This window comes from Triturus cristatus, chromosome 3_2 (assembly GCF_964204655.1).
Source record: "Triturus cristatus chromosome 3_2, aTriCri1.1, whole genome shotgun sequence".
Classification (NCBI taxonomy): domain Eukaryota; kingdom Metazoa; phylum Chordata; class Amphibia; order Caudata; family Salamandridae; genus Triturus; species Triturus cristatus.
This window is the reverse complement of record NC_140584.1, coordinates 143,312,350-143,336,318: the sequence shown is the minus strand read 5'-3', so window position 1 is coordinate 143,336,318 and position 23,969 is coordinate 143,312,350.

The window sequence follows — 23,969 nt, the reverse complement described above, 5'->3', positions numbered from 1 at the left end:
ACCACATAGACCGCTTGCCGATGATGCTCATCGCCAAGACTCTTCGTCTGTACCTCCACAACAACAAGCTTCGACACACATTCCGACAAGCACATCTGTTTCCACCGCTTTTCCCGCAACAACGGTTGCTGTCTCACCTTCAACAAATCCTTTTACGTCCAGCACCCCAGACGGTGCTATAGGAGGTACGACAGACATTTTTTCTACGCCACCCAGAGGAGATAAATTTTCCCTTAGAGAATTAGCACACCAACGTACGCCCAAACTAGCAACCCCCGACATGCTCAAGGAACTTCTAGTAGATTGTAGATATGATCCTGTACCCGGTAAACGGGACGAAATGCTGCTGTCATCATTACGTATCAGACGAGCTGCAATATATTTAACGAAGCTACCAGGAATGGCTACACATTTAGAAAATATATATCACTTTGTCCAGTCAGGACGAGGTCCTGAAAGTATTAGCAGAGCCATGGAGTACCAGAAAGTGGAGGTACAGGGACAACTGTTACGTTTCCTCATAAACTGTGTAATCAGAAATCAAGACCGGCCAGGGGTAAATCCGGAAGAAATGCAAAAACTTGTCACTTGGGGTAAGAATATATCAGAAGGGAGACATGATAAACTGTTATGTATAGTAGCTATGTACCGAAAGATCCGCAAAGAAGTAGAACGAATACACGAAGAAAGATTAGAGGTAGACGCCGCTGACCAAAACAGAGAGGAGGAGGAGCAAGAATCAGACCAAGTAGATACAATAGCTTATGTAGGTAGAGGAAGACCCCATAATAATATCAGAGGTTTTAACGACCCAATACGTCCAATACGTCCAGAATGTAATAGACATCTTCCAAACCCCATGCTAAATACGAAATCCCCTGAACACTTATTCCAAGCCGCTGATAAATTACTCCGAGATCGAAGGGGGTACCACGTGCTCGATTCCATGGACGAACAAGAATTAGCCAGGTCAGCAGTACAATGGGCTGACAGTCCCGGCGAATACAATGACGATGCACTTGCACACACGTTTCTGAATCTAGACCCATATGAACAGCGTTTAGCTAGTATATACATGATTCAACACCTCCTTATATTATATAAAAACCAACACTCCGATCCAGGACCCTTACCTGACATATTGACAGAACTACTCACGAATATATGGAGAGGGTCAGGTACTGATTTGATTAAGGAAATTCTAGAATCTCGAAATCAATATTTAAATTTCGTATGCCCAGAACACGTTCCAGTTCCCATTATGGGAAGAAAGATGTATCACATAGATAGACAGAACCCGTTACGCGAAGTACACCCAATCAGAGGTGACGGTAATAACTTTACACACGTGTTTGTGTACACGCCTATAACTAAACTAGAATTATTAGAAATGAAGAAAGTAGTACCCAGCCATGACAAGGACCAAGCAGGTTTCCACCGTGAGATAAAAGACATGTTACTCATGGGAGAGTATACCTACCCCGACATTATGAAAATATTGAAAGTCCTATTACCTGCCGGTGTTTATGAGAAACTCAAAGAAAAGGAATGGGAGGTGGGAGACCAAAAGATAGATTGGACAGCATTAGAAAACGAAGAAAAGGCCCGAGCTGCAGGAGCAGGGCTTGGGGATAAGACTACAGCATTAGCAGGATTACTAATACAGGTACTGCCACGTTTATTGACTACGAAAAAGGAAGACTGGGGTGCAATCTCAGCCTGTAAACAAAAACCAGATGAAGACACTAGTGATTTCTATTCCCGATTTGAAAAATGTTTTAGTATAAATAGTGGCATAAAAGCCAGTAGTGAGTCATATCCACATCTGTTTGTGACAAAATTAGTTGAAAATTCTCTGCTACAAGTCAAGAATAGAGTATTGAAATTCGAAAGTACCTGGCAAGGTAATACCCCATCACAGATGCTACAGATGTTACAATATCACCACAATAGAATTAGAGAAGAACAAGAACACGAACAAAGACGTATGAAAGATACGAAAATGAAAATGCTTGTTGCACAGTCAGTTCCAGCCGATAGTCATCAAAAGGGTGATTCCGCAGGTCCTGCAAAAGGGACATGCAACTATTGTAAACAACCAGGTCATTATATACACGATTGTCCAGTCCTGAAACATAATATTGCCACAGGTAGAACACATGAGAGACCACGTTCACCTAGACAGGATCAGAATGAACAGCAACTGCCTCAGCAGGCACAACCTAGGTTAGCTCCGCAACAATTAGCTCCGCAACAGGCAGCTCCACAACAGATCGTAGCACCACCACAAGCGCAGCCTGTCGCTGCAACTCAAGCAACAACACAACAAATGTATCAGTATGCACAAACAGATTATCCCGATTACCAGCGATACTCATGAGATAGCCTAGAGAGGGAAGTTGGCTTACCCCTTATAGAGGTTCCTGTAGACCAAGAGGGACCTTATGTACATAGTGAACTATTAGGGGAAGACAGAAAGTTTTTACTTGATACAGGGGCAAGCAGAACAACTATAAAAAGTAGTGAAGTTCCAGGGGCACCCCTCTCAGGCTCACAAAATATTTCCCTTGGATTCTCAGGAAAACCTATAATTAATGATGTAACACAACCTCTTCCACTTACAGTCGGTCCATTAACACGTACTACAGATTTATTGCTTACTAAATCATGTCCAGAAAACTTGTTAGGTATAAAAACATTGAAAGCTCTAGGAGCCATAATATGTTGCTCTCCGGAAGGAGTACGACTATTTTTACGTGACTTTAAAGGTCACTACGTATCCAGAGACATGGATCACCGACTGCAGAATTTACCTACACATCTGTGGGCACAAGGCCCAACTGATGTTGGTTGCATGAACATTACACCATATCGAGTTACACTGAAATCAGGAGTGGTACTACCACGAATGCGACAATATAGGTTACCACCAGATGCTGTAGTGGCTTTACTGCAAATCATTGACGAGCTTATTGCCCAAGGAGTGGTTGTGGAAACTGACTCCAATGTATGTAATTCCCCGATAATTCCGATTCTTAAAAGAACGGATCCAAAAGCACCACCAGTATATCGATTGGTTATTGATCTGCGCGAATTAAATAAATGCATTGTACCACAATACCCTGTGGTCCCAGATATTTCCTCATTACTCACAGCTATTGACTCAGAAGCAACGTTTTTCACTGTAATTGATCTCAAGAATGCTTTCTTTAGTGTCCCAATTGATCTGGAAAGTCAATATCTTTTCGGTTTTAGTTTAAATGGACGAAGTTTTAAATTCACACGCGCACCTCAAGGATTTACAGAAAGCCCCAGCATCTATAGCCAAGCACTGAAACGAGAACTTGACAGTATACACATGCCAGTTAACACTGCCTTGCTTCAATATGTCGATGATCTGCTGATCACCGCCCGAAGCGAACATGAATGTGAAAAAGCGTCACTGACGGTTTTGAAATTTCTGGCCGACAAGGGGCACAAGGTGTCCCCTTCCAAGCTGCAATTCTGTGTCCAGCGAGTTGTTTACCTTGGGCACTCGCTGTCCAAGGAGGGAAGGCAGCTTACACCCGACCGCATCCAGTTAATTGCTAACATGCCACCACCCAAGACACAAAAGGAGGTGCGGGCTTTTATAGGCCTCACTTCATACTGTAGGCAGTGGATCCCTCAATATGCATTTCTAGCAAAACCACTCATCCAGTTGACAACACAGGAGACAGCCACATTGACTGTCCTCCCTTGGACTCCAGAACATACACATGCCTTTGAAAGCTTAAAGAAAGCTTTATGCCAAGCACCTGTCCTAGCAACACCATGTTACAGTAAACAGTTTACACTCTTTGTTACAGAACGCGAAGGTACTGCTTTGTCAGTACTCACTCAGGAACAAGCAGGATCACACAAACCATGTGCTTATTTCTCTAGTACATTAGATCCAGTAGCGCAGGCACTTCCAGCGTGTCTGAAATCAGTGGCAGCAACAGCTTTAGCAATCAGACAAAGCGATGCCATAGTGTTAGGACATCAATTAACAGTACAAGTACCACACGCAGTAGAGGTTCTCTTGAACCGCACACAAACACAACACTTGACTATAGCAAGACTCACCGGTTATGAATTAACCTTGTTTCAGCCACATATAGAAATCAGACGTTGTAATACGTTAAATCCTGCCACACTGTTACCAGTAGGCGGAACAGATCCATTGGCACATGATTGTGTCGAAGTCATTACTATCACGACGAAACCCAGACAAGACTTGACAGATATCCCTTTGACAGATCCAGACTTGACATTGTATGTAGATGGGTCATGTATGAGAACAAGTACAGGAGAGTTAGTGGCCGCTTAATTACGCAGTCACAACAGACACTGAAGTCATTGAAACAAATTGTATTAACACTTTGTCAGCTCAAGCAACAGAGCTCATCGCTCTGACACAAGCCTGTATTCAAGCCACAAATAAAAAAGTCAACATATACACAGATTCACGTTATGCATTCGGAGTCGTCCATGACTTCGGCGTGCTGTGGCGAGAGAGAGGTTATTTAACTTCTCACGGTGCCCACATCCAACACGGACTCCTCATTCAAGCCCTATTAGACGCGATTCATCTACCTACTGCAATATCGATTATGAAATGCAAAGCCCACACAAAAGTTACCGATATCATTTCTCAGGGTAATGACCTAGCTGACAGAACAGCTAAACAGACTGCTCAGAATCAGACTCACACAACTGACATGACAAAGACAATAGTCCTGACACCAACACATTGCATGACAGTTAAGGATCCCGCTCTTGATGTAATTGACATACAGACACATGCTACACCAGAAGAAATAAAGAAATGGACTGAATTAGGAGGGATCCAAACAGATCAAGGATGGATGACGAAGGAAAAATCTATATGGTTTCTTCCCGACTCAATGGTCCAAGTCATCATTAACACAATACATAGTCCAGCGCACCTAGGAGAAAAAGCTATGCTAGACAGCATTCAACACATTTGGTTCAATAAACACTTGCGAGCCGCAGCGAAACAAAAAGTTCGTACCTGTATGATATGTTGTCAGTTTAATCCAGGTAAAAGCATCCCCGTAGAACAGGGTGGATTCCAAACTCCCGATCATGCTTTTGAAGTCCTCCAGATGGATTATATCCAGATGGAACGATGTCGAGGATTCAAATATGTTCTCGTAGTTGTTTGTGCTCTTTCCCGTTGGACAGAAGCATACCCGGTTTCAGATTACACTGCCCCGACTACTGCCAAACAGTTAGTTCGAGAATTCTTCCCACGGTACGGTTTACCACGTGTTGTCTACTCAGATAACGGCCAGCCGTTCTCATCCGAACTAATGAAACACGTTTCCCTTCTATTAGGCTATCAATGGAAGTTTCACTGTGTCCGACATCCCGAGGCGGCAGGTCTCGTGGAACGCCATAATCAAACTCTGAAAATTAGATTGTCCAAAATATGTAGAGAGAAAGGTGTCGACTGGATAGTAGCCTTACCAGTTGCGCTTTTTTACATGAGAATGGTAGCACATTCTCGAACAGGGCTATCCCCGTATGAGGTGATCTTCGGTAGACCACCAAATATGTGGGGGACGCCTATACCTCGTAAAATAACTGACGTTGACTGTAATATGCTGACAGATTACCTGGCTTCTTTGATGTCTGCACTACAATCTTGTCGTTCACAGGTATCCGCAGCTTTTCCCGACAATACTGAGGTGAAACCCCATGACGTGGTTCCTGGGGATCTGGTTTTAGTCAGGAATTTCGACCGGAAGACCCAACTGGATCCTAGGTGGAAGTCACCGAAGTTGGTTTTACTTACCACAAGGACAGCTGTGAAAATCGAAGGAAGAAAAGGGTGGTTGCACTCGAGTCATATCAAGAAATTTTATGGACTACCATCCAGCGTAGAGACTCAACCCTGTATTCCCTCACAAACAGACTCAAAGCTCCCCTTTGTTGAGCAATCGAACTCAGAACTGTATAAACTAAAATTGAGGTCCAGTAAGTCAGACAATTTGATTGTTTAAGTCCTCTCCAAGGTGAATCGGTTGAATTTGTCTCTGACATGTATCCTCTGGACCGGAATAGAGAAAGAAATAATCAAATGCTGCTCAAGAAGCATGCGTATTGTAAATCATTTCGTAGTCATTGTACAGTAACATTATTAATTTTGTTTTTTCTAAGTCTTTTGATCATCATTGTCAGCATCCTATTGCATATGTATTACCCTATTCCTAAGCATGCTTATAATATAACTGCAGAACATTCTTTTAGTGAATTACCTCCACATGAATTGTCCTATAGATTTGCGCTGCGCAATAACACATTCATTAGTATGCTACATCATTCCCATCAAACCAGCAATGCCACAAATTGTTGGATATGTGGCCGACTCCCTCCCTATCAGAACTATAAGGGAGTTTTGCCCCTCTTTCCATATCCGTTCACACACAATGGCTCCTGTGGAGCATGGTTTAGTTTGATTAATTCCCTAGATTCGAATTCCGCAGTTTATCAAGACAACTGGGTATGGGGAAACCTGAACTTAGTTTTGCTTAAAGTCTGCTACCCTAACAAGGAGGGACTTCCCAGAAGAACAGGAACTGATCTAGAAAATGAAGTATATGGATTAGGTAATTTTACACTTAACCTCATGATCCTGACCGTTGAATCTGAAGCTACACCAATCTTGCCCGCCATGTCCGTATTCCCAGTAAAAGGGGAACTATGTATAAGAAAGAATGGTTCCATACACATGGGCCATAGTAAATGCACCACTGTAATAAAATTCAGTGATCAAGGCAAGTCTACATTTAGAGCTTCTCGTCATTCCTACTTTATATGTGGCCAGACCGCATATATATGCCTACCTTTAGATTGGGATGGTACCTGTTACATAGCATTCCTCCTACCACCTGTTTTCCTAGCTCCTCCTGATTATCACAGAAATACTCATTTAGTACACAATAGACAGCAGAGAGATCTCCCAATTGTTGATTACACTGAAACAGCATGGGAAAAATACACAGATTTCAATAAAGGTTTCTTTCCTTATATAGGTACAGTCACTAATAGTAAGCTGATACGTAGATTAACCAGAACCCTTGAAGCAGTAGTGAACGAAACTATTTCCGCCTTAGGCAATTTAACAGAAGAGCAGTCTGCTATGCGGATTGTTGTGCTTCAAAATCGTCTTGTCCTTGACGTCATCCTAGCCGATAGGGGCGGAGCTTGTAGGGTCATCGGATCAAGTTGCTGCATTTTCATACCAGAAAATTCGCCGTCAGTATATAAAGCCATAACCCGCCTTCATAAGATTGTAAGCCAGATACACCAGAGTCCAGGCACCTGGACTTGGTCCGGTTGGTTCTGGGGCGTGTTGTCAGCCTGGGGATGGAGAATGCTCTCCTTCCTAGGTATTGGCTTTCTCATACTATTCAGTTGCTGCTTATGTCTACAATGTGGGCCAGCGATTTGTGGTCTGTGTGCCACCTCGTGTATCCCACATTCAAGTTTTCGTTCGAGATCCCGGAAGAAGAAAGAAGAACAAATGATGCTATATGAACAGATCGATGGATTGATGAAGATCGATATCTCCTAAGGGTCCGAAGGGGACAAGGAGGGAATGAGGAAATATGAATTTTGTGATCAGTTATGTCCCCTATCGTAGACCCCAACGGCTCCATGTACATGCTATACGTACATGTATGTTCCCTCCTGCTCCAGTTTTGAAGACGCAAATATATGTGCGTCCACCGTCAACATGTCCTCTTTCAGATCCACCATGAATGGGTCAGATATTCCTTTCCTAAGTATGAAAGGCCACCGACTTTATGTGGTTCACTTTCCACATTTTTACAGATTCAGGCGAGTAGGCCCGAATTCTGTCACCAAGCCTTTTCTGCCTTCTGCCTCTGAAAGCTCCAGTCTGAGCCTGCATCTGTGACCATGAACTTTGTCTCACTTCCTGCGCGGCTAACGGTGCCTGATCCAGCCCGTAGCCTGCCAAAAAACTGTATTTCACCTTCAAGATTATCTCCTCCGCCCCTCATCCGACGCATTCCTGTCTAGTAGTTTAGGTAAACATTCCTCCAGCTACCGTGCACAGGGCCAGGCCTCGCTGCCCTCATGCAAGTAATTCATAGCCCCGTCACCATGGAATATTCCTACCCCCTCGCATCTAGTGTAGACACTTAGACGCTTGTACACGCACTAGTCAGTATAGTCAGTATAGAATAAGATTCTATCCTAAGAAACCTCTCTTTTTGGATAACACAGTTCTTTAAACATAGGATATTAGATATGATTTGGGATTAGGTTGACATAACCCCAGACTTCTGTCTCCACATGTAGAGCTAAATGTCAAGTCCCTTTCTCCCTCTAGTTGCACGTCAATCACACGTCATGCGGCTGCGCACGCATCTCTGCCAAATATTTCTGCTGACATTGCAGGATTCTCTTATGGATCCACCCGCGTATGACATCATGTATGATGACGTTGTCTAGTTACGCCTATTCTAGTTACGCATGCATAGTTTATTTTTCTTATCAGTTGATACGCCTACTGCATCTGTTTTACTGTAATGCCTTTTCTATAAAAATGATTACCTGTCAATAATATATGTTCCTTCCTTCCTGAACTTTCGTGGTGATGGAATAGGAGGCCCACAATTCGAATTGTGTTCCTTTGTATAGGAATAAAGCCTTTTTAAAACCTCTAATACCACGGATTCTGCCTCTCATTTAATGAGTTATTCTTAATAGACTTTACCGCATAAAAAGTAGTACCGGTAACGAAATATTTACCACATCCCAGTAAAAATTGTGCCTCACTTGTGTGGGAGGCCCAAGTACCCGCGGCAGGCAAAGGCCCAAAACGTAGTGAGGCGACATCAAAATGGCCTATCGCAAAACCACCTGGTATTACAAGGGGGGGTCACTTGGGTTTTTGGCCTGGTGCTCGGCGGCCTTCTAGGGAAACCTACCAAACCCACGCATTTCTGAAAACTAGACACCTGGCAGCTTCCAGGGAGGTATGGCTTGCGTGGATCCCCCAACGTTTCCTTACCCAGAATCCCCTGCAAACCTCTATTTTAGCTTAAAAAATCACTTTTTTCACATATTTTGGTGTGGGAAAGTTGTAGCATCACCGGGCTCACACAAATTTACCACCACCCAGCGTTCCCCCAGGTCTCCCGGTAAAAATTGTGCCTCACTTGTGTGGGAGGCCCAAGTACCCGCGGCAGGCAAGGGCCCAAAACGTAGTGAGGCAACATCAAAATGGTGTATCGCAAAACCACCTGGTTTTGCAAGGGGGTCACCTGGGTTTTTGGCCCGGTGCTCGGCGGCCATCTAGGGAAACCTACCAAACACACGCATTTCTGAAAAATAGACACCCGGCGGCTTCCAGGGAGGTATGGCTTGCGTGGATCCCCCAACGTTTCCTTACCCAGAATCCCCTGCAAACCTCTATTTTAGCTGAAAAAAATCACTTTTTTCACACATTTTGGTGTGGGAAAGTTATGGCATCACCGGGCTCACACAAATTTACCACCACCCAGCGTTCCCCCAGGTCTCCCGGTAAAAACTGTGCCTCACTTGTGTGGGAGGCCCAAGTACCCGCGGCAGGCAAGGGCCCAACACTTAGTGAGGCGACATCAAAATGGCCTATCACAAAACCACCTGGTTTTGCAAGGGGGGTAACTTGGGTTTTTGGCCCAGTGCTCGGCGGCCATCTAGGGAAACCTACCAAACCCACGCATTTCTGAAAACTAGACACCCGGCGGCTTCCAGGGAGGTATGGCTTGCGTGGATGCCTCAACGTTTCCTTACCCAGAATCCCCTGCAAACCTCTATTTTATCTGAAAAAATCCCTTTTTTCACCCATTTTGGTGTGATAAAGTTGTGGCATCACCGGGCTCACACAAATTTACCACCACCCAGCGTTCCCCCAGGTCTCCCGGTAAAAATGGTGCCTCACTTGTGTGGGAGGCACAGGTACCCGCGGCAGGCAAGGGCCCAAACAGTTTTTTTGATAGGCAATGTTGATGTCACCTCACTACGTTTTGGGCCCTTGCCTGCCACGGGTACTTTGGCCTCCCACACAAGTGAGGCACCATTTTTACCGGGAGACCTGGGGGAACGCTGGGTGGTGGTAAATTTGTGTGATCCCGGTGATGCCACAACTTTCCCACACCAAAATGTGTGAAAAAAGTGATTTTTTCAGCTAAAATTGCGGTTTGCAGGGGATTCTGGGTAAGGAAACGTTGGGGTATCCACACAAGCCACACCTCCCTGCAAGCCGCCGGGTGTCTAGTTTTCAGAAATGCGTGGGTTTGGTACGTTTCCCTAGATGGCCGCCGAGCACCGGGCCAAAAACCCAAGTGACCCCCCTTGCAAAACCAGGTGGTTTTGCGATAGGCCATTTTGATGTCGCCTCATTACGTTTTGGGCCCTTGCCTGCCGCGGGTACTTGGGCCTCCCACACAAGTGAGGCACCATTTTTACCGGGAGACCTGAGGGAACGCTGGGTGGTGGTAAATTTGTGTGAGCCCGGTGATGCCACAACTTTCCCACACCAAAATGTGTGAAAAAAGTGATTTTTTCAGCAAAAATTGAGGTTTGCAGGGGATTCTGGGTAAGGAAACTTTGGGCGATCCACGCAAGCCATACCTCCCTGGAAGCCGCCGGGTGTCTAGATTTCAGAAATGCATGGGTTTGGTAGGTTTCACTAGATGGCCGCCGAGCACCGGGCCAAAAACCCAAGTGACCCCCCTTGCAAAACCAGATTAACTATTGTTCCTACAGCGTGAGAATTTTGGAATAATATTGCAATGAAAATGTGGCAGACATTTTGAGGTTTGCAGGACATTGGGGATAAAAAAACTTTTTGAATTCACAAGAGAGACATCACCATGAACTCCCATGGGTTTTCGACAATATCTACAGTTGGTGGGTTATTCTGACATGGAAAGTGTACCTTGGCAGAGAAACTAAAGACAAAGATTCCTGCACAACCATCTATTCCTCAAACACACACACATACTGGTTGGATTTGGCATGAGGGCGAGTCATGGTTCAGTGTATTAAATTTTATTAACAAGAGATTTCACAAAAATGAAATGCACTGTCAATAATTAAATTCACAAAAAAACAAACCAATGACTCGTAGCTCGTGAGCTGTAAAGCCACGTCAAGGCACCAACCACTTTACAGGCCATTCACACACCTTACATACCTGATACAAACAAGACCATTCGCACCACCAGGCACAAAAGCAACACATTACAAAATTCACAAAAAGGGACAAGGTACACCCTGCTTCAGAAAGACAAATATTACTGCACAGCCATCTAATCCGCAAGCACACACACATACTGGTTGGATTTGGCACAAGGATGAGTGATGGTTCAGTATATACAATTGTATTAGCAAGTGATTTCACAAAAATTAAATGCACTGGTAATAATTGAAAGGGCGAGAAACTGAACCATTGACTCACAGCTCGTGAGCTGTAAAGCCACGACAAGGCACCAACCTCTTTACAGGCCATTCATACACCTTTCATACGTGTGAGACATACAAAACCATTCACACCGCCAGCTGCGGGCCCATCACATAACAAAACTCACACCAGCACACAGCGCTATTCAAGGGCCCATCACTTTCACACGCCCACAATCCTGACACAGCAACTACACAGGCTGATGGATTGCGTGGAGTGGCACTCAGCTAGCAGTGTGTGTAGTGACCAGCAGAAAGTCACTACTCACACACAGCCAGCCGAGCGCCAGTCCACACACACCGCTAGCAGAGCGCCAGTCCACGCACACCGCTAGCCAAACACCAGTCCACGCACACCGCTAGCCTAGCGCCAGTCCAGGCACACCGCCAGCCAATCGCCAGTCCAGCCACACCGGCAGCCAATCGCCAATCCATGCACACCGCCAGCCAAGCTCCAGTCCACGGACACCACCAGCCAAGCACCAGTCCGCACACACCACCAGTCCATGCACACCGCCAGCCAAGTACCAGTCCACGCACACTGCCAGCCAAGCACCATTCCATGCACACCGCCAGCCAAGCTCCAGTCCACGCACACCACCAGCCAAGCACCAGTCCATGCACACCACCAGTCCATGCACACTGCCAGTCCACACACACCGCCAGCCAAGCACCATTCCACGCACACCACCAACCACGTGCCAGTCCACACACACCAACAGCCAAGCGCCAGCCTACACACACCGCCATCACATTTAGGATTTTTTTAGAAAAAAATAAAAACACAAACCAATCGCAAATAGATACAAATCTTCAAACACAAAATCAGCAACTACATACAGTGCACTAACACCAACCTTGAAACAGAATCAAATTATCCAAAGAATACAGACCAGGCAGTTCACTTTACCACTCATGAATGCTCCCAAAAATTCTTTCGCGTGTGGTACGCTCTAAAAAAAAGCAGGGACACACAGTGCAGGTTGAGAAGGACAGTCGGGGCAGTACATACGACTCTCCTTCCGCGTACCTCTTCGCCAACAGATTCTACATCTCCTACTGGGAAAATCTTTTGAGGGTGTGGGAGGAATGTGATCTGGAAAGTGGCGATCTTTCAATCTAGCAACATCCTCCACCACTCCAACTCTAGGAACACTTGCCTGTTCCACTACAACAAGGCTGCCTATTACAGACTCCTGAAACTTAGCAAAAGTCATCTTTGACTCAGGGCAAGAATCCTGGAACACAACAAAAGCATTAAACATTGCCAAGTGGAAAAGATGGATAGCCAACTTCTTGTACCAAATGTAAGCCTTACGAAGAGCAGTGTAAGGTTGCAACCTCTGATCTACTCTGTCAACACCACCCATGTGCCTATTATAGTCTAAAATGCACATAGGTTTGCGCGCTTCAGCGACCTGACCCCAAACAGTCACAGGTACAGTGCTTTCATCATGGATGGTAGTCAGCATGTACATATCTCTCCTGTCTGAAAACTTCACAGCAAGAAGCTCCTGGCAACGCAACGCACTGCACTGTCCCCGCACAAGCTTTTGACAAACAAGTTCTTTCGGGAAACCTTTACGGTTAGAGCGGATTGTGCCACAAGCAAGAGTGTCCACTTTGACCTTTTCCCTGAACAACCGCACACCAGTATAGAAGTTATCTACATATAAATGGTGGCCTTTGTTAAAAAATCCTCTACCAAGTTCCCAAACAATTTTCTCAGTCACTCCAAAAGTGGACGGACAACCAGGGAGGTTAATCCTGGATTCCTTACCGGTGTACACCCTGAAATTAGAGACATATCCAGTCCTACTGTCACACAGCATATACAGCTTTATTCCATAGCGTGCCCTCTTACTAGGAATGTATTGCCTAAAAACCAAGCGGCCCTTGAACAACACCAAAGACTCATCCACTGCAATTTCTTTCCCAGGAGCATAAATCTCAGAAAATCGATCAACAAAGTGATCAAGGACAGGCCTAATCTTAAAAAGACGGTCACACTCAGGGTGATCTCGTGGCAACGCTAAACCATTATCAACAAAATGCATCATCCGAAGCAGAAGCAAATACCTGTCACGACTCATGACTGCCGGAAAAATAGACGTTGCCATCAAGGGACTGCTAGACCAATGTGAAGACATTGATGGCTTCCTTAGCAAGCCCATCAAAAAAGTTAAACCCAATAACTTCTTCATCTCTTCAAGATTTGTGGGAGTCCACCGGGTAGCTCTAGAGTGTGGCTTAAGACTGGCACTGTTGTCCCTCAAAAACTGTTCGGCATACAAATTAGTCTGCTCAACAATCTCTGCCAAAAACACATCGTCCATAAACAAATGAAAAAAATTTACTGGCAAAAAGTTTTCAGTATTCACTCTACACCCTGGAACACCAGTAAACTCTGGCAATGCCGGCTGCACCATGCCAGGGGCAACCCAGAGGTCATCACTTTCAAAGGGAAGCCTTGCAGCCCCAGCCTGCAGCCCAGATGCCTCTTGCTGCACTACACCAACGGGAAGCCTTGCAGCAGCAGGCTGCAGCCCAGAAGCCTCTTGCCGCACTACACCGACGGGAAGCCTTGCAGCCCCAGGCTGCAGTCCAGATGCCTCTTGCTGCACTATCGGCACATCAGTCTCCTCCTCTAACACAGGCACTTCATCCGCACTAAGAGTATCTTCATCATCCGATGACTCCATACGGAGAGAAAACTCACTGCCAGAATCGTCCCCTGCCTCCTCTCCCTCAGATGCAGAGTAAGTCTGTGAACCATGGTCAGAGGAAGACTCAAACAGCAAACCAACAACCTGCTGAGCAGTAATCCTGCGGCTAGCCATTATACTTACTAAGATAGAAGACTGCACAAATAAGTCAACAACAACCACAATGTGCAAACCAAGTAAGTAAAGAAATGTGTACCTTTATCACAAAGATCAATGTACTCAAAAACTATACAATTCAATTACAAGAGACAGCTGCACTCACCAGAAACCAACTCTGCAGTGACACAGCAAAAACCAACGATATCCAACTAGAAAGAAGAAAAAAAAACAAATTACTCACAAGACAACAAAATACACATCGAGCACCAATGCAAAAAGTTTTTGACACTCAAAAAACAAACATACTGCTATTATTACACCATTTGCAAAAAATATTCATGCAGAGAAATCAAACACATTTACATTGTACAAAAAAAGTCTCTTACCAACCTACACAAACAGCAGAACCACCAGTAACCAAACGGCAAACTGAAAAGAGCAAAAACCTTCACCTAGAACAAAAAAGTTTAAAAAAAAACATTACAATTGCAATTCACAAAAAATATAACAATAAACATTATAACATGCTATGTTACTACCCAAATGGTCAATCGGGTTGTGTGCCAGGTGGGGCAGAAAACAGCAGAAAAGAAAGGCTACTCTGCCCCGGGTGCGGGTGGGCCAAATACATATTATAAAAATTGCACCCTGGAAGCGACCCTTGCCCAAGGGGTCACTTCCATTTTTATTTACACTAATTCCCTGGTGTCTAGTAGGCTTTTCTGCCCACCCTGGGAGCAGAAACGGCTACATAAACAACCGATCTGCCCCCAGAGGGGGCAGAAAAGTCTTACAAAAAAAATGGGGGCCCAGGAAGCGACCCTTGCCCAAGGGGTCGCTTCCTACAACAACACATACATCCCTGGTGTCTAGTTGGCTTTCCTGCCCCCCTGGGAGCGGATACGGCATCAAAATGAAACCGATCTGCCCCCAGAGGGGGCAGAAAAGTCTCACCAAACAAATGGGGGCCCAGGAAGCCACCCTTGCCCAAGGGGTCGCTTCCTAATACTAAAAAAGACATCCCTGGTGTCTAGTGGGCTTTCCTGCCCCCCCCCCCGGAGCAGAAAAGGCTAATTATAAGACCGATCTGCCGCCAGGGGGGGCAGAAAAGTCTTATAACAAATTATCACCCCCAGGAAGTGACCCTTGCCTAAGGGGTCGCTTCCTAAATAAAAAAAACACATCCCTGGTGTCTAGTGGGGCATCCCTGCTCCACGATCGCGACGCTGTGCGCGATCGTGGAGCAGGAATGCCCTGTATTGAGACATCAGGGGAGAGGAAATACTCTTTCCTCTCCCCTGTTGCCTCAATACTGAAGAAATCACCCCCGCGGCCCCACCGGAGAAGGAAACATACCTGCTGCTGCTGGGACGCCTGAAAGCAAATGGCTTTCAGGCGTCCCAACGCTTCCTGATGACGTCGGCGCGCGCTGTGTGCGCTGACGTCATGGGGAAGCATGGGGGGGCTCGGGGGTGGCAGCGGAAACTCTTCCGCTGCCATCCCCCTCTGTGGGGGCACGATCGATGCCCCAGGGGGGGAGCACCAGCGCTTCCCCCAGGGGCTGTGCTCATGACGGAGCGGTTCCGGGTGGGGAGGAGTGTTCCGTCTTGCTCAGGGGTGGGACAGGGGGTCTGGTGGGATTTGTGGTGCCGGCCTCTCACCCTCAAACAGCCCTCCCTGGGAAGATGGCTACCTACCTGTTAGGTGAAGGTGTACAATGCAATGGCTGCCACATGCTTCTGGGTGGGGGGAGTGCTCCATCCTGCTCAGGGGTGGGACAGGGGCCTGGTGGGAGTGGTGGTACAGGCCCCCCACCCCCAAACAGCCCTCCCTGGGAAGATGGTTACCTACCTCCCACCACCCAGAAGCATGTGTCAGCCATTGCATTGTTCACCTTCACTTAACAGGTAGATACCCATCTTCCCAGGGAGGCGTGTTTGGGGGTGGAAGGCCTGCACTCCAACTCCCATCATGCCCCCTTGTCCCACCCCTGAGCAGGATGTAGCACTCCCCCCACCCAGAAGCATGTGGCAGCCATTGCATTGTACACCTTCACCTAACAGGTAGGTAACCATCTTCCCAGGGAGGGCTGTTTGGGGATGGGGGGCCTGTACCACCACTCCCACCAGGCCCCTGTCCCACCCCTGAGCAGGATGGAGCACTCCCCCCACCCAGAAGCATGTGGCAGCCATTGCATTGTACACCTTCACCTAACAGGTAGGTAGCCATCTTCCCAGGGAGGGCTGTTTGAGGGTGAGAGGCCGGCACCACAAATCCCACCAGACCCCCTGTTCCACCCCTGAGCAAGACGGAACACTCCTCCCCACCCAGAAGCATGTGGCAGCCATTGCATTGTACACCCTCACCTAACAGGTAGGTATCCATATACCCAGGGAGGGCTGTTTGGGGGTGGGAGGCCTGCACCACAACTCCCACCACCACCAGGCCCCCTGTCCCACCCCTGAGCAGGATGGAGCACTCCCCCACTCAGAAGCATGTGGCAGCCATTGCATTGTACACCTTTACCTAACAGGTAGATACCCATCTTCCCAGGGAGGGGTGTTTGGGGGAGGAAGGCCTGCACTCCAACTTCCACCAGGCCCCCTTGTCCCACCTCTGTGCAGGATGTAGCACTACCCCCACCCAGAAGGATGTGGCAGCCATTGCATTGTTCACCTTCACCTAACAGGTACGTAGCCATCTTCCCAGGGAGGGGTGTTTGTGGGTGGAAGGCCTGCACTACAACTCCCAGCAGGCCCCCTTGTCCCACCCCTGAGCAAGATGTAGCACTCCCCCACCCAGAAGCATGTGTCAGCCATTGTATTACAACTAAACTTACAGGTAGGTAGCCATCTTCCCAGAGAGGGGTGTTTGGGGGTGGAATGCCTGCACTCCAACTCCCACCAGGCCCCCTTGTCCCACCCCTGAGCAAGATGTAGCACTCCCCCACCCAGGAGGATCTTTCTGAAGCATGTCGTATGGGGGTGTTATCTCTTTCATCAAAAATCTGACGTTTTTGCTTGAGCGTTAAACGCCTCCAAATGTTATTTAATAAACTTCCCGAGGTGAAGAAACACTTTTTAGGGGCTCAGATTGAGTAAATTGGCCTTTTTCATTCACTTTTACTCATTCCATAAATCTTGCATTTAGGGCCCCTAGAAGCAAGAAAATCACTTTAAACATGATGAATCTATCTGTAAAAGTGACTATCCAATTTCCTATGTGAGGTGTAGCTCAAAGATGCAACATTTGGAAATGGAACATTATTGACCTTTCAGAAGCATTTCGCAAGGGGGGTCTCTTTCACCAAAAATCAGGTGTTTTCGCTTGAACATAAAATTCCTCCAAATGTTATTTAACTTACGTCCCTTGGTGAAGAAACTCTTTTTAAGGCCTCAGGGTGAGTAAATTGGCTATTTTCATTCATTTTAACCATTACACAAATCTTGCAATTAGGGCTTCTGGAAGCAGGAAAATTATTTTAAACATGCTCAATCTATTTGTAAAAGTTATGATTCACATAGATATGTGAGATGGAGCTGAGAGATGCACCATTTGAAACAGACCAATTTTTACCTTTCTGAAACATGTCCTAAGGGGGGTTTATCTATTTCATCATAAAACCGACATTTTTGCTTGAATATCAAATGCCTCCAAATGTTCTTTAATTCACTTCCTGGGGTGAAGTTTTCAAGTGCTCAGAGTGAGTAAACTGGCTATTTTCATTCACTTTTTCCCATTCAACAAATCTTGCATTTATAGCCCCTGGAAGCATGAAAATCGCTTTAAACATGCCTATTTTATCTCTAAAAGTGATGATCCACCCACAAATTTGAGCTATAATTAAAATGTGCAACATTCGAAAATGGACTATTTTTTACCTTTCTGAAGCATCTCGTCAGTAGGGTTTTATGATTATCTCTTTCATCACATGCTCAATCTATCTGTAAAAGTGATTATCCAATTCCATATGCAAGGTGTAGTTCAAAGATGCAACATTTGCAAATGGAAAATATTTGACCTTTCAGAAGCATGTCAAAAATCGGGTGTTTTCGCTTGAATATTAAATGCATCCAAATGTTATTTAATTCACTTCCTGGGGTGAAGAAACACTTTTTAAGGGGTCCGAGTGAGTAAATTCGCTATCTTCATTCGCTTTTACCCATTGCCCAAATCTTGCATTTAGGGCCCTTGGAATCACAAAAATCACTTTAAGCATGCTCATTTAATCTCTAAAAGGGATGATCAACATAGATATGTGAGATGTAGTTGAAAGATGCAACATTTGAAAATGGACTATTTTTTACCTTTCTGAAGCATGTCGTTTTGGGGGGGCTGTTATCACTTTCATCAAAAATCAGGAGTTTTCGCTTGAACATTAAATGCCTCTAAGTGTTATTTAATTCCCTTCTTGGGGTGAAGAAACACCTTTAAAGACCTCAGAGAGAGTATTTTGGCCATTTTCATTCACTTTTACCCAGTACTCAAATCTTGCGTGTAGGGCACCTGGAAGCATGAGAATCACTTCTGAACTTGCTCATTTTGGGCCCGATTCACAGAACTAACTTAAGACAAAATCCTAAACTTACTACCATTTTGGTATTCACAGAAGGCACTTACTCATTTTGGTATTCACAGAAGGCACTTACTCATTTTGGTATTCACAGAAGGCACTTACTCATTTCGGTATTCACAAAAGTTAGGAGTCCTAACTTTAGGACTCCTAAATGCTTTCTGTGAATACCGAAAGTCTTAAAATTAGGATTTTTCTCAGTTTAGTAGTAGTATAGTTAGGACTCCTAACTTTAGGACTCCTAAATGCCTTCTGTGAATACCGAAAGTCTTAAAATTAGGATTTTTCTCAATTTAGTAGTAGTAAAGTTAGGACTCCTAACTTTCGGACTCCTAAATGCCTTCTGTGAATACCGAAAGCCTTAAAATTAGGATTTTTCTCAGTTTAGTAGTAGTATAGTTAGGACTCCTAACTTTAGGACTCCTAAATGCCTTCTGTGAATACCAAAAGTCTTAAAATTAGGATTGTTCTCAATTTTGTAGTAGTAAAGTTAGGACTCCTAACGTTAGGACTCCTAAATGCCTTCTGTGAATACCGAAAGCATTAAAATTACAATTTTTTTCAGTTTAGTAGTAGTAAAGTTAGGAGTCCTAACTTTAGGACTCCTAAACTGAGAAAAATCCTAATTTTAAGACTTTCGGTATTCACAGAAGGCATTTAGGAGTCCTAAAGTTAGGACTCCTAACTTCTGTGAATACCGAAGTGAGTAAGTGTCTTCTGTGAATACCAAAATTAGTAAGTGCCTTCTGTGAATACCAAAATGGTAGTAAGTTTAGGGTTTTGTCTTAAGTTAGTTCTGTGAATCGGGCCCAACATCTCTAAAAGTGATGATCCACATATGAATGTGAGATGTAATTGAAAGATGCAACTTTTGAAAACGGACCATTTTTGACCTGTCTGAAGGATGTCGTAAGGGGAGGGTGTTATCTCTTTCATCAAAAATTGGCTGTTTGTGCTTGAACATTAAGGGTTCGATTAGGATGGTGGTCGGAAAACCATTCCGGCCACCATTGTAGCGGAAATTAACCATCTGCTGGTACTGTGGCAAAACCGGCAGTCTGATTAGGACCAACCACCAGAAAAATCCGACCGCGGCGGAACGATGCCACGAAAGCCCGCCGGTAACGGGTTGAGGAGGTGAAAATCCATCTGCGGTGGTCGAATTTTCAGCGGAAACATCCAAAACAGACGCTAGGCCAGCGGAGTGACCGCACGTAAAATTAGGATACCATTGAGGTGAAAGCAGAACGATCCGCTGTTTCCGACCGCTGTGATCGCAAACAGTGATGAATGGGAGAGCTGGCAGAAGGGCTGTTGCATACCCACCTCCGCAGCCGCTCCGGAACAAATATGGTGATCGACAAAAAGATACACACAAAAAGGCCACCAAGTGCACACATCAAACTAGCTCAGTCCCCCAAAACACCTAACACACCCCAATGACACACCCCCCTGGCAAATAAAAAAATATAAATCCCAGGACAACCCACACAACACACCTCAGAGCAATTCTCCATTTCGTCACACCCACATAGCTGAGTATAAAACCAGACCCTTTCCTGACCAGAATCCTTTGCAATACTCCACCCCTGAAGGAGCTAAACCCTAGAGCACAGAGGAGAGGCAAACCACCACACCTCTCACCAGCACAACAACACACACACAGACACACCCCACTTACATCACCCCCACCCCCCTCACATCTGCCCCTCAAACCATTTGCACCTCACACACTATGGCACAAAACAAAATTCTCAAATTCACTGACAGTGAGTTGTCAGTCATGGCACATGAGATAATCAGAGTAGAACCACAATTGTTTGGTAACCTGGTCCAACAGACACATTAGCCACCAGAGCACAAATGTGGACAAGGCTAGTCAACAAGGTCAATGCAGTAGGGACCACCCCGCGCACCAAGAAGGAGATCATGAAGCGGTGGCATGACCTCAAGAGGTTGGTGAAACACAAGAACTACAAGAACCGTCAGCTAGCTCAGATGACTGGCGGTAGCCCTCCCATTCCACCAAGAACATTCACTGCATGGGAGGAGAAGGTGCTTGCCATATTTCATCCAGAGGGTTTCACATGAGTACCCGGGGGAGTGGGGGCTGGTAAGTACAAACAAATATCCACCATTACACTGCTATGTACTGTCTTGCACAACTACAAAGCTACACCTCCTAGGCCCAACTCCATTCATCTGCACCACACACTACCCAACATATGTCTCACAGATGTAACATTCACTCCCTCTGAATCACCCAAAGGTAGCCAGCCGCATTCCCAGGGTTGCATGTATACACGCAGCCAGCACTCCAACTCCCACTAGGCCCCCTTGTCCTACCCCTGAGCAGGATGTAGCACTCCCCCCACCCAGAAGCATGTGCCAGCCATTGCATTATTCACCTTCACCTAACAGGTAGGTAGCCATCTTCCCAGGGACGGGTGTTTGGGGGTGGGGGGCCTGTACTCCAACTCCCACCAGGCTCCCTTGCCCCACACCTGAGCAGGATGTAGCACTCCCACCACCCAGAAGCATGTGTCAGTCATTGCATTGTTCACCTTCACTTAACAGGTAGATACCCATCTTCCCAGGGAGGCGTGTTTGGGGGTGGAAGGCCTGCACTCCAACTCCCACCAGGCCCCCTTGTCCCACCCCTGAGCAGGGTGTAGCACTCCCACACCCTGAAGCATGTGGCAGCCATTGCATTGTACACCTTCACCTAACAGGTAGGTAACCATCTTCCCAGGGAGGGCTGTTTGGGGGTGGGCGGCCTGTACCACAACTCCCACCAGGCCCCTGTCCCACCCCTGAGCAGGATGGAGCACTCCCCCCACCCAGAAGCATGTGGCAGCCATTGCATTGTACACCTTCACCTAACAGGTAGGTAGCCATCTTCCCAGGGAGGGCTGTTTGAGGGTGAGAGGCCGGCACCACAACTCCCACCACCACCAGGCCCCCTGTCCCACCCCTGAGCAGGATGGAGCACTCCCCCACTCAGAAGCATGTGGCAGCCATTGCATTGTACACCTTTACCTAACAGGTAGATACCCATCTTCCCAGGGAGGGGTGTTTGGGGGAGGAAGGCCTGCACTCCAACTTCCACCAGGCCCCCTTGTCCCACCTCTGTGCAGGATGTAGCACTACCCCCACCCAGAAGGATGTGGCAGCCATTGCATTGTTCACCTTCACCTAACAGGTACGTAGCCATCTTCCCAGGGAGGGGTGTTTGTGGGTGGAAGGCCTGCACTACAACTCCCAGCAGGCCCCCTTGTCCCACCCCTGAGCAAGATGTAGCACTCCCCCACCCAGAAGCATGTGTCAGCCATTGTATTACAACTAAACTTACAGGTAGGTAGCCATCTTCCCAGAGAGGGGTGTTTGGGGGTGGAATGCCTGCACTCCAACTCCCACCAGGCCCCCTTGTCCCACCCCTGAGCAGGATGTAGCACTCCCACCACCCAGAAGCATTTGTCAGCCATTGCATTGTTCACCTTCTCTTAACAGGTAGATACCCATCTTCCCAGGGAGGTGTGTTTGGGGGTGGAAGGCCTGCACTCCAACTCCCACCAGGCCCCCTTGTCCCACCCCTGAGCAGGATGTAGCACTCCCCCCACCCAGAAGCATGTGGCAGCCATTGCATTGTACACCTTCACCTAACAGGTAGGTAACAATCTTCCCAGGGAGGGCTGTTTGGGGGTGGGAGGCCTGTACCACAACTCCCACCAGGCCCCTGTCCCACCCCTGAGCAGGATGGAGCACTCCCCCCACCCAGAAGCATGTGGCAGCCATTGCATTGTACACCTTCACCTAACAGGTAGGTAGCCATCTTCCCAGGGAGGGCTGTTTGAGGGTGGGAGGCCTGCACCACAAATCCCACCAGACCCCCTGTCCCACCCGTGAGCAAGACGGAACACTCCTCCCCACCCAGAAGCATGTGGCAGCCATTGCATTGTACACCCTCACCTAACAGGTAGGTATCCATCTACCCAGGGAGGGCTGTTTGGGGTGGGATGCCTGCACCACAACTCCCACCACCACCAGGCCCCCTGTCTCACCCCTGAGCAGGATGGAGCACTCCCCCACTCAGAAGCATGTGGCAGCCACATTGTACCGCTTCACCTAACAGGTAGATACCCATCTTCCCAGGGAGGGGTGTTTGGGGGTGGAAGGCCTGCACTCCAACTTCCACCAGGCCCCCTTGTTCCACCTCTGTGCAGGATGTAGCACTCCCCCACCCAGAAGGATGTGGCAGCCTTTGCATTGTTCACCTTCACCTAAAAGGTAGGTAGCCATCTTCCCAGTGAGGGATGTTTGTGGGTGGAAGGCCTGCACTACAACTCCCAGCAGGCCCCCTTGTCCCACCCCTGAGCAAGATGCAGCACTCCCCCACCCAGAAGCATGTGTCAGCCATTGTATTACAACTAAACTTACAGGTAGGTAGCCATCTTCGCAGAGAGGGGTGTTTGGGGGTGGAATGCCTGCACTCCAACTCCCACCAGGCCCCCTTGTCCCACCCCTGAGCAGGATGTAGCACTCCCACCACCCAGAAGCATTTGTCAGCCATTGCATTGTTCACCTTCTCTTAACAGGTAGATACCCATCTTCCCAGGGAGGTGTGTTTGGGGGTGGAAGGCCTGCACTCCAACTCCCACCAGGCCCCCTTGTCCCACCCCTGAGCAGGATGTAGCACTCCCCCCACCCAGAAGCATGTGGCAGCCATTGCATTGTACACCTTCACCTAACAGGTAGGTAACAATCTTCCCAGGGAGGGCTGTTTGGGGGTGGGAGGCCTGTACCACAACTCCCACCAGGCCCCTGTCCCACCCCTGAGCAGGATGGAGCACTCCCCCCACCCAGAAGCATGTGGCAGCCATTGCATTGTACACCTTCACCTAACAGGTAGGTAGCCATCTTCCCAGGGAGGGCTGTTTGAGGGTGGGAGGCCTGCACCACAAATCCCACCAGACCCCCTGTCCCACCCCTGAGCAAGATGGAACACTCCTCCCCACCCAGAAGCATGTGGCAGCCATTGCATTGTA